Below are 12,581 nucleotides of genomic sequence, written 5' to 3' on the forward strand. Positions count from 1 at the left end.
ATCTAAATTAAACTCCATCTGCCATTCATCAGCCCATTGGCCCAATTGATCAAGATCCTGTTGCAGTCCCAGGTAACCTTCTTCACTGTCCACTATGCCACTAATCTTGGTGTCATCTGCAAACTTACTATCCATGCCCATAAATTCTCATTCAAATCATTGATAAAAATAATAATAGTGCCCAGCATTGATCCCCGAGGCAACCCACTGGTCACAGGCCTCCAGTTTGAAAAACAACCTTCTACCTTCTGTGGTCAAGCCAATTTTGTATTCAATTGGTTACCTCACCCTGGATCTTGTGAGATTTAACTTTAGGCAATAACCTACCATGTGGTACCTTGTCAAAGGTCTTGCTAAAGTCCATGTGGACAATATTCACTGTACTGCTCTCATCTACCTTCTTGGTTACCTCTTCAAAAAATAATCAAATTTGAGACATATGATTTTCCACTCACAAAGCCATGTTGACGGTCTTTTGTCAGTCCTTGCCTCTGTAAATGCTTGTGGATCTTGTCTCTCAAAATATTTTCCAACAACTTACTCACCACCAATGTTAGACTCACCAACCTGTAGTTCCCAGGCTTTTCCCTGCAGCTCATCTTAAGCCAAGGCACAACATTTGCCACCCTTTAATCTTCAGGCATCCCACCTTTGGCTGTCAATGATTCAAATATCTCTGCTAGGAGACCTGCAATTTTCTCCCTAGCCTCCCACAATGTCCTGGGATAACATCAATGGCGACGAAGTAGAAATGGTCGAGAGCTTTAAGTTTTTAGGTGTCCGGATCACCAACAGGGTCCCCAAGCTTTTCCTTGGCCACCGCCCCCACAACTTCTTAAACAAAGGCACAACATTGGCTACTCTTAAATATGGAGACCAAAACTGCACACACTATTTCAGAAGAGGTCCTACCACAAACTGGACACATACTTTGGTTCTGTCTTCACAAAGGAGGAAATAGCAGAAATGTTGGGGAACATAGGATTTAGCCAGTGGGAGGCACTAAAGATCAATATTAGTAGAAAAATGGTGTCAGGAAAACTGATGGGATTGAAGGCCAATAAACCTCCAGGGCCTGATAATCTACATCCCATGATACTTAAGGAAGTTGTCTGAGAAATAATGGATGCACTGGTGGTCATCTTCCAAGATTCTGTAGGCTCTGGAATAGTTTTGGTAGCAAATGTAACCTCACTATTTAAAAAAAAGGGATTGAAAAGTTTGTTTTTCGCGAGATTCTTCCATCCTTGATACAAAGGCAAACGCCAACCGCTGTGCGATTCAAGAGTTCTTTATTCTTCTTACATATGCAAGCATACAAGCCTTTGCTACATAACTCAGTGCTGAGGGTCAGGTAGCAAAGGACTGCCGAACAATGGGACAGTCCCCCTTTATGTAGCATTTACAATCCTTATGGTCACATGCGGTCTCATGCAATATAGCTAACATAGACACCTTTTGTTCTAGTCAGGTGAACGATATCTAAAGTCGTAATATGGTTATGTTGAAAAAAAGAGAACTGTTTTGGGTAAGTTCGTTAATCACAGATGTCTTAAGTTTGTCATTTCAAAATCAAAACAGCAGCATGCGATATTTAACCCCATTGATTCATAGTATCTCAGAAAGAAAACAGGGAATTATAGGTCACTAAGCCTGATGTCGTAGTGGAGAAAATTCTAGAATCCATCAAAGATTTGAAAGCAAAACACTTGGAAAACAGTGCCAAGACCAGACACAGCATGAATTTATGAAAGGGAAATTATTTTTGACAAATTTAATGAAATTCTTTGAGGATGTAACTAGTAAGACTTGATGAGAGGGAGCCAGTGGATATGGTCTATTTGGACTTTCAGAAGGCTTTCGACTAACTCCCACATAGAGATTTATGCTTTAATTTTACAAATAAAGGATTGGGGGTACTGTACTGAGCTGGTTAGAAAACTGGTTGGCAGATAGGAAACAAAATAGGAATAAATGGGTCTTTTTATAAACAGCAGGCAGTGAATGGTTGGGTGCTACAAGGCTTGATGTTAGGACCTCAGCTATTTACAGTATATATTAATAATTTAGATGAGGGAACTAAATGTGATATTACCAAATTTGCAGATAACAGAGCTAGGTGGGAGGGTGAGCTGTGAGGAGGATGCAGAAATCCTTCAGTGTGATTTGGATGAGTGGGCAAAAGAATGGCAGATGCAGTATAATTTGAATAAATGTGAGGTTGTCCACTTCTGCAGCAAAAACAGAAGACATTACTATCTGAATGGCCATAAATTAAGAGAAACGAATGTGCAACAAGACCAGGGTGTCCTCGTACACTAGTCACTGAAGACAAGCATGCAGGTGAAACAGGCAGTAAATAAGGCAAATGATATGTTGGCCTTCATAGCAAGAGGATTTGAGCACAGGAGCAGGGCTGTCATGATGCAGTTTTACAGGGCCTTGGTGAGGCCACACATGGAATATTGCATGCAATTTGGTCTCATCTGAAGGAGTGTTCTTGCAATCAAACATTTACCAAAGTGATTCCTGGGGTGGCAAGACTGATATATGAGGAGAGATTGAGTCAGTTAGGATTGCATTTGCTGGAAGTCAGAAGACTGAAGAGGGTAATTTCAGAAACTGGTAAAATTCTAACAGGAGTAGACAAGGTTGATGCAAGAAGGGTATCCAGAACTGGGACTGTCCGAGGACACAGGGTAGACTGTTTAGGATAGAGGAGAAATTTCTTCACCCACAGTGGTCAGCCCGTGGAATTCGCTATCACAAGTCAAAGCATTGCATGCTTTCAAGAAGCAGGTAGATATAGCACTGAAGGTAAAGGGAATTAAAGGAAACGGGGGGGGAGAAGGTGAGATCAGACTATTGAGTCGGACGATCAGCCATGATCATAACGAAATGGTGAAGCAGGCTCAAAGGGCTGAATAGCCTCCTCCTGCTCCTGTTTTCTATGTTTCTGAACCTGTACAATTGAATCAAGACTTCATCATTCTACTCTGAGCACCTGACAAAAAAAAAGCCAACATGTACTTGCCTTCCTAATTGCTTGCTAGTTTTATGTTCCCTGCATGAGTCCACCAAGTTTCTCACCTTTATGAGTAAAAAGCATAAGATTAAGACTAAAGAGAATATCATACTTCTTTACATTACATTCCATGTGCCATCTTGTTGTCCACTCACTGAATCCATATATCTCTTTGCAGCCTCTCTGCATCCTTCCCACAGCTTAGCTTTCCATCTTCCTTGGCATTCGCCAAAATTGACACATTAGTCTCTTCATCCGAATGATTAATACAGATTGTAAATAGCTGAGGCCCCAGCACTGATCCTTGCAGCACTTAACTATTCATTGCCAACCAACATGAAAGTGCCCATTTTATTAAAAGCTGTAACCAATCCTCTTATCAATGCTAATAATATTACCCACAAATTCATAAGCCCAAATTCTGTCTCAACCTTTTGTGCAGCAAATGTCTCTAGGTATATTACATCAACTGGTTACTTTTTCTCTACCCTACCAGTGCTGTTTTCAAGGGAATTTCAGCATTTCACACTAGTGACAGTAAAGGAAAGGCCATATAGCGCCAAGTCAGGATGGTGACTGGCTTGATGGGGAACTTGTAGCTTGTATTCTCATGTCTGTTGCCCTTGTCCTTCAAGGTGATAGAGGTCACAGGCTTGGAAGGAGTGTTTGAATGAACATTGGTGAGTTGAATCAGTGCATTTTGTAGATGGGGGACACTGCTGCTACTGCACGTCAGCGGAGGAGGGGGTAGCTTCTTAAAAGATGGCAAATGTGATGTGAATCAAGTGGCCTGCTCTGTCCTGGATGGTACCGAGCTTCTTGAGTGTTGTTGAAGCTCCATTCATCCAGACAAGTAGAGAGAAATCTTAGGGTTAGAGAAACTCATAAGAAAGACTTACCCCTTGCAGATAGTGGACAGGTTTTGAGGAGTCAGGAGATCAGTCACTCCCTGCAGATTTTCCAGCCTCCAACCTGCTCTTGTAGCCAAGTATTAAAATAGCTGGTTCAGTTCAAATCCAATCAATGGTAATGCCACTGAATGTCAAGGGGTGATGGTGAGATTCACTCTCGTTGAAGATGATCATTGCCTGGCACTTGTGTGACACAAATGTTACTTGCTACTTATCAGCCAAGCCTGAATGTAATCCAAGTCTTGCTGCATGTGGGCACTGGCTGCTTCAGTATTGGGAGAAATGCAAATAGTGGTAAACATTGTGCAGTGATGGAAGAAAGATCATTGATGAAGCAGCTGAAGATGGTTGGGCCTAGGGCCTTATCCTGAAGGACTCCTGTAGTCATCTCCTAGAACCCAGATGATCTCCAAGCACCACAGCCATTATGCTAGCGTGACTCCAATCAGTGGCAAGTTTTCTTCTTGATTCCACTGATTGCAGTTTTGCCAGGGCTCCTTGCTGGCTCACTTGGTTAAATGTGATCTTCATGTCAAGTACAGTCATTTTCACCTCTCCTCTGGAGTTTAGCTCTTCTGTTGCAGGTGGTTAAACCAATCAGGTCAGGAGCTGAAGGTCCGTGAGTAGGGTGCTTATAAGTGCCGCTTGATAGCACTGTCGATGATCCCTTTCATCACTTCGCTGATGATTGAGAGTAGACTAAAGTAAAAACAAAATATTGCATATGCTGGACATCTGAAAAAAAATACTGAAAGTAGGTCTTGCAACATCCATGAAAAGAAAAATAGTTAACATCGAATCCATATGACTGTCATACAGACCCTCTACTGATGCTGCCAGGCCTGGGCTTTTCCAGCACTTTCTGCTTTATTGAGAAGCGACTCATGGACCAGTAATTGAATGGGTTAAGTTTGTCCTGCTTTTTGTGGAGAGGTCATAGCTGGGTGATTTTTCACACTGTTGTTCGGTATATGCCAGTGTTATCGCTGGAGCAGCTTGGCTATGGGCACTGCACGTTCAAGTATAAATCTTCGGTATTACTGCGGGAATGATTTTGAATTCAGAGCTCATAGCTATTGCAGTAATTGGTGTTAGGCTGACTGGCCTGTACTACTTCATTTTCTCTCTCCCTCCTTTCTTGAAAAGCGGTGAAACATTTGCCGATTTCCAAAATAATGGGACCGTTTCCAAATCTGAGGTATATTTAAAATCTATGGCATAATGCATGCAGTAGTCTTCTAACTCCAGAACTGTCAATCTACCAGTCCCTGACCCAGAAGTAACAAAAAGGGACAGACTGCTTAACGAGGAATGCAGCAAGCAGAAAACCAGCTGGCTTAGGTGTGAAAATGTCAACAGCAGCAAAACGATCCAAGAAAGTGAATCAGTTGGGCAAGTGCATCCCATACTCAGCAAACCCCATGAGGGGAGGGGATCTGTCACAGCTAAACTCTAATTTTGACTCTGCATTTCGCTCGTGGCACTATTGGCTCAGGTAGGAGCACTTGTGCCTCTGATTCACAAGGTTGTGGGTTCAAGTCCCACTCCAGGGTTTTAAAATCAAGGCTGACACTCCAATGCAGTACTCGGGGAGTGCTGCCCTATTAGACATGCTGTCTTTCAGTTGAGGCTTTAAACAGAGGCCATGTCTGCCTGCTTAAACGTAGAAGACATTGGCTTCGGCAACCTGTGATCTGGTCAATATTTATCCCCTAATCAATATCATAAAACCGATCATTTGGGCATTATCATATTGCTATTTATGGGAGCTAACTTTGTGCAAATTGCCTGCCATGTTTTCTACATTACAATAGTGGATGCACTTCAAAAGTACTAGCTGTAAAGCACAGAGGTTATGAAAGAAGCCATTGAAAATCCTAAATTCCAGGCTACTTTTATAATAACATTTATTTTGCTGCATTGCAAATATCTTTGAAGCACAATGATTATTGCTGTATAAGCAAAAACAACATCCCACAAACAACTAAGAACAAAGGCTAGTTCATCTGTTCCTGGTGCGGCAGGTGAGGCAGGAATAGTTCTGCAGGGTCAAAGCTCACTGAAGCAGGTAGCTGTATTAAGATCTTATCAGCATTCCCTCAGTATTCACACAGGAACATGAATCCACTGAGCTCAAAACCCTCATACACTCCAATCCACAACCTTCTGAAGAAATAAGAGTTCCGCCAACTCAGCCAAGCTGATACATTTGCCACCCCGCTCCAAGATATTTACTACACCAAATATAATCCAACTAGGCTCTTCAGTTAAATTCCAGACTCAAAATGGCCAATTGAAATCTGCCAGTGCCCAATTCACCATCTGACTTTTAAAAAACTACCAAGTCCAGTATTTGAATAAGAAACACTGCTGCCCATTTCAATGAGTAAAAGAAACACTGCCCAATTGCAAAGCAAATGTCAATATTTACAAGTACTGCAGGTTAGATGGGCAGTTGAAAGGAAAGGGGAATTAATGGGACATATCATTTGGACTACAACTCAAATGCAGGATAAACACAAACATCAGACAAACAGGCTTATTGCTGTGCCTGCAATCTCTAAGTAACACTGATGTGGTATTCAAAGCCACCACTTTCTGACTCAGAGGCAACAGAGTACCAGCTTAAGAGAATAAGAGTTTTTTAGCAACAAAATACAAATGGCAGCTTTTGTACACTACAGAACACAAGCAACAAAATGTCTATCTCAAAGCAATCTCCAACCACGCCGAATGTACTGGAACAAGCTACAAACAGTAAGCAATTAGCTTGTCGCTGACAGGATATGGGCCAAACTAGTGTTCAACAGTCTATCGCTTTAAAACACTGCTAAAAATTGTTGCTAGAAAATACTGACCTTTGGCCTGGAGAATAGTTTGACTCAAAATTTGTACTGGCAGGTTCCTAACGGCCAGACACAAAAGAAGTTGTTCACTCAAACCAGAGTTAGAAGTAGAGATGGCTCTGCAGTCAAGCCAGCAAGTTATGCATGTTGTTTTGAACAGCACAAAGTCCAAAGGGAGTTTACGCCATTCAGGCTTCCTCTGGCTGCCTCCAGGTAAATGATCAACGTTTCTCCTAAACTTCACTTCCTACTCTCAAAAACTCTCCACTTGTGCAAGAGAGGCCAAAGAGGAAGCTGTGAGAGTATACAACAGCGCAGAGCCGTCAGTTCCTGTTAATGACATCCTGCCCGGGCACAACAACAAAACTGCATTAGGGACAGCAAAACAGCAGTACAACACTCTTGTCTCCTTCACAGGCCACGTGCTTGAGGCCTACTCACACCTGCTACTGCCAATAAATCAAACCAGCACCTGAGCCAGGATCATGCCTTTGTTACCTCTCAACTCAACTAATCCAACGTACTCCAGGCTGCTATCTCACATTCAACCTTCCATAAACTTGATGTTATCCAGAGTATGTTGCCAGTATCTCAATTCAAAGCAAGGCTCATTTCCCTATCATCCCATGATGGGCCAACCAAGGTCAACAAGCTTGATATTAAATTTTTTATCTGTGTATTCAAAATCTTCCATGGCCTTATCTTCGTAATCTCCTCCAGCCCCACAACACTCAAATCTACACTCCTCTAATTCTGGCCTCTTGTACATTCCAAATCAGAATTGCTCCAACATCAGTGGCCGTGCCTCCAACTGTCTAGGCCCAATCTCTGGAATTCTCTTCACACCCTCTTTACCTCTGCCTCACTTTCTATCTTTAAGGCACATCTTAAAATCTACCTCTGGTCATCTGACTTATTTCTAAATGTAATTTGATGTCATACTTTGTTTTATAATGCTTCTGAAGCACTTTGGGACGTTCCATTATTTAAAAAAGTGCTATATAAATACAAGCTATCGTTTAATGACCCTGAACTCAATTCATTGAGCAGCAAGGACAGTTACAGCATATTCTGCAAACGCTTTTGATACTGAATCTACAGGCATCAGTATCAAGCTGCAACACCTCAGACTAAACTAAATCATGCACTGCATTAGTCCCATAGTCTCATGCTTCCTCCAAACTCCATCAGCTGACAACACCACCACTATGGTAATCGGGAACTGAGGACTGTTTGTGATAAGCAAGTTCATTAGTGGGGACGTGGGGTTGGGAGCAGGCAGGGGACGTGGGGTTGGGAGCAGGCAGGGGACGTGGGGTTGGGAGCAGGCAGGGGACGTGGGGTTGGGAGCAGGCAGGGGACGTGGGGTTGGGAGCAGGCAGGGGACGTGGGGTTGGGAGCAGGCAGGGGACGTGGGGTTGGGAGCAGGCAGGGGACGTGGGGTTGGGAGCAGGCAGGGGACGTGGGGTTGGGAGCAGGCAGGGGACGTGGGGTTGGGAGCAGGCAGGGGACGTGGGGTTGGGAGCAGGCAGGGGACGTGGGGTTGGGAGCAGGCAGGGGACGTGGGGTTGGGAGCAGGCAGGGGACGTGGGGTTGGGAGCAGGCAGGGGACGTGGGGTTGGGAGCAGGCAGGGGACGTGGGGTTGGGAGCAGGCAGGGGACGTGGGGTTGGGAGCAGGCAGGGGACGTGGGGTTGGGAGCAGGCAGGGGACGTGGGGTTGGGAGCAGGCAGGGGACGTGGGGTTGGGAGCAGGCAGGGGACGTGGGGTTGGGAGCAGGCAGGGGACGTGGGGTTGGGAGCAGGCAGGGGACGTGGGGTTGGGAGCAGGCAGGGGACGTGGGGTTGGGAGCAGGCAGGGGACGTGGGGTTGGGAGCAGGCAGGGGACGTGGGGTTGGGAGCAGGCAGGGGACGTGGGGTTGGGAGCAGGCAGGGGACGTGGGGTTGGGAGCAGGCAGGGGACGTGGGGTTGGGAGCAGGCAGGGGACGTGGGGTTGGGAGCAGGCAGGGGACGTGGGGTTGGGAGCAGGCAGGGGACGTGGGGTTGGGAGCAGGCAGGGGACGTGGGGTTGGGAGCAGGCAGGGGACGTGGGGTTGGGAGCAGGCAGGGGACGTGGGGTTGGGAGCAGGCAGGGGACGTGGGGTTGGGAGCAGGCAGGGGACGTGGGGTTGGGAGCAGGCAGGGGACGTGGGGTTGGGAGCAGGCAGGGGACGTGGGGTTGGGAGCAGGCAGGGGACGTGGGGTTGGGAGCAGGCAGGGGACGTGGGGTTGGGAGCAGGCAGGGGACGTGGGGTTGGGAGCAGGCAGGGGACGTGGGGTTGGGAGCAGGCAGGGGACGTGGGGTTGGGAGCAGGCAGGGGACGTGGGGTTGGGAGCAGGCAGGGGACGTGGGGTTGGGAGCAGGCAGGGGACGTGGGGTTGGGAGCAGGCAGGGGACGTGGGGTTGGGAGCAGGCAGGGGACGTGGGGTTGGGAGCAGGCAGGGGACGTGGGGTTGGGAGCAAGCTAAGATCAACAAATGATCACTTTAAATGGCTGAGCAGGCTTAAAAGACTGAATTGCCTCCTCCTGCTCCTAATTCCTATGTTGCTATTAACTCTCAGCACCAACAGATAAACTGTCCATTATCACACTGTCCATAGAATACTTACAATTGCAGGAAGCTGCCGTTCAACCCATCGCATCTGCACAGCACACAATCCCACCCTCGCCCTATTCCCATAACTCCATATTTACTTTGATAATCCCTGATAGGAGCGTTAATTTAGAATGGCAAATTCACCTAACTTCGCATGATGGGGGTCAACCCCACGCCGACACGGGTCAACCCGGGTCAATAAAAACTAAGTAGTCACACAGATTTCACTAACATGAGCAGAGACAGATTTCTGTCCCGTTGTTTTCACATCCTCGTACTCTGAGCAGAAGTAGCCCATGAAAATTTGAGGAACTAAATCAAAGAGAGAGTGCAGGTTCAGGCCTGTCTGTCCTGATTGGAATGCATCAAATATTAGAGTCTTGAATGAACACGAATCCTCTGCTTTACTCCTTACCTGACAACACCAATATTTGCTGCTGTAAATTATCATCCCATTTAGCAGCTCAACTGTGTAATGAGCCAAGTGTCAGTCACCAAATACTTTCTGCCTGTGACCATCAGACCAAAGAGAGACAATCATCCTTGAAGGAATACTTATACATGTAGTTTTGGTAATCCTTATTTTCCCTGTCCAACTACAACTCCTTGCTCCAGATTTTAATGAAAATCACGTTTCTTGATAAAATCAGTAGCTCGCTTGATACCGACCCTTCAAAGTAATGTTTCAGATCGTGTAACTATGCACACTAATAATCAGACCAAATGAATTTATGGCATCCCAATTAAGCACAACGATTAATTCATACCTATTGCATATAGGCATAGCACTGAATACTACATTAACCACTTCCTTCAGAATTCTGGTCTCTTGCAAAAATTTTCAGCACAAGTTTCTAATACTGCAATTACCCCTTATTCAGTTACTCTGCTCTGTTGCACTTCCGTTCAAAGTTTCCCAGTGCCGTGGAGTCAGGAAATGGTAGATTCAATGCAGTTGCTCATACAAATACCTGAATTTCAAAATTGTTCCACAAGACATAGGCACTGATCGCGCTTTCTCCCAACTTCTTCTTAAATAATCTCACTTCCTCAACAAGATCACTCACCAGTTTGTCCCGAATTCAAAGACACATTCCCCCCCACAAGCTCCCCCTACGTAAAATTCACTAGAATATCTTCACTGATTTAAAGATACTTTTCCCAATTTTAAGATCTGAACACACCATTGCCACCACCCCCAGACTCCTGGCTGAAAGTAACAAAATCTCCCTAGGACAAAGATGCTCATATTGTGTTGCTGAGACACTGGTCACCACTTCTCAATCTTTGGATTGCCTCAAACTGCCACAACCATCAGCCAGTTACAGCCCTACCCAGCAAACCCTTTATCCCTTTCACTTTCCATTCCCTGAGACACCCCCAAATCCTCTCCCACACATACACAACCCTCCAGCCCCTCCCCGACATTATCCTCTGCGCTCACCCACACTGCCCCCACAAGATACCCCTCCATCTTCGAGCCTCACTTACCCCCTCTTGCCCACAGCCCCACACATCCTTTCCAACACCCCCCCCAGATTCACACGCACCCCATAGCCCCTCTCCTCCTCAACCCCACACACCCTCAAGCCTCTGACATAAGCCCCCCTCCCACTGCCTCGTGCACACACACAGCCCCCTACACTCACGCATGACCCCCTCCTCCGCGCTCACATGACCCACTCCCCCTCCAGCCCCCCTGCGCACGCCCCCCTCCCCCTCACATATCCCCTCCACCCCTACATACGACCCCACCACCTCATTCCCTGCAAACGCCCCCTCCACCTCCCCCCATGTGCACCCCCCGTCCACTCCCCTCCCCCAACACACACACACACCCCCCTCCACAGTCCTACACGTGCCCCCCAGACCCCCCTCCCCATGTGCACCCCCCCACACAGACCCCCCTCACATCCCCCCTCCACACGCTCCCCAGTTGCCCCCACTCCCCATGTGCACCCCCTCACATCCCCTCCCCTGCCGTCCCTCCCCATGTGCACCCCCCACCCGCTCCCCCCTCCACAACCTTATGCGGCCCCCCATGCACCCCCCCACCTCACATCTCCCCTCCACAGCCATATGCGCGTCCCCCCCACCCTCCTATGCATGCACCCCCTTCCCTTCCTCAACACCCCTCCCCGACACCCTGGAACCCACCCCCTCCACCAATCCCCCCTCCCCCAACCTCGACCTCCCCTCCCCTCCAACCCCCCTCCCCAACCTCCCCTCCCCAACCTCCCCTCTCCCCAACCCTCCCCCCAACCTCCCCTCTCCCCAACCCTCCCCCCTCCCCAACCCTCCCCCCAACCTCCCCTCTCCCCAACCCTCCCCCCTCCCCAACCCTCCCCTCTCCCCAACCCTCCCCCCTCCCCAACCCTCCCCTCTCCCCAACCCTCCCCCCAACCTCCCCTCTCCCCAACCCTCCCTCTCCCCAACCCTCTCCTCTCCCCAACCCTCCCCCCAACCTCCCCTCTCCCCAACCCTCCCCCCAACCTCCCCTCTCCCCAACCTCCCCTCTCCCCAACCTCCCCCCAACCTCCCCTCTCCCCAACCTCCCCCCAACCTCCCCTCTCCCCAACCCCCCCACCCTCAACCTCCCCCCTCTCTCCCCACCCTCAACCTCCCCCCTCTCTCAACCTCCCTCACTGCTCTCTATGGGCCAGTCCCTCCAGTGCCATGGGTTTTCCCTTGACCCGCGCTGCGCTCCTCTCCCTCTCTGACCCGCGGGCTCCTTCACCCTGGCGCAGCAGGTGCGGTAAAAGAGATGGCCCAAACTCACCCAGAGCGCAGGCTGTATCTGCGGCAGTGCAGCCTCGGGGCTCCCCCTGTGCGGCGGGCAGGGACACTCAGGGCAAGCCTCGGCCGAATGGCGGAGGGAGAGAAACGGAAGTGAAGCCGCGGCCCGACCAAGTCGGGGGACGGACGGGGAGGGGAGTGGGCAGGGCCAGGCAGGCAAAGCCTCGATACCGACTCCTCCTTGTCTCACGGCGGCTGTTGGACAGGTTCGGCTCCGTGTTCGGCCCCGCTCTGACCGAACTCCTGCTGCTGATTGGGATTTGTAGTCTTTGTGCTCGGACCCCCCACTCGGTCTCAAGCAAATTACGCCAGAATGGACTACAATTCCCAGCATGCATGGCGACTGTCTTCTACACTGCATTGTGG

The 12,581-nt window shown here is 48.4% G+C and overlaps 1 protein-coding gene across 1 annotated transcript in view; it reads right to left on the reverse strand.

Annotated features, from left to right (window-relative positions):
* LOC145340847 (serine/threonine-protein kinase PAK 2-like) overlaps window positions 1-12,413 on the reverse strand; it is a 60,622-nt gene extending 48,209 nt beyond the window's left edge. The window contains exon 1 of the mRNA XM_080185303.1: window positions 12,199-12,413. The gene's annotated coding sequence lies outside the window, so the exon portion shown is untranslated. The remainder of the gene's footprint in view (window positions 1-12,198) is intronic.
* Between the last annotated feature and the right edge of the window lie 168 nt (window positions 12,414-12,581).

This window comes from Carcharhinus amblyrhynchos, chromosome 3 (genome assembly GCF_965287045.1).
Source record: "Carcharhinus amblyrhynchos chromosome 3, sCarAmb.v2.hapA, whole genome shotgun sequence".
In the NCBI taxonomy this organism is placed as follows: domain Eukaryota; kingdom Metazoa; phylum Chordata; class Chondrichthyes; order Carcharhiniformes; family Carcharhinidae; genus Carcharhinus; species Carcharhinus amblyrhynchos.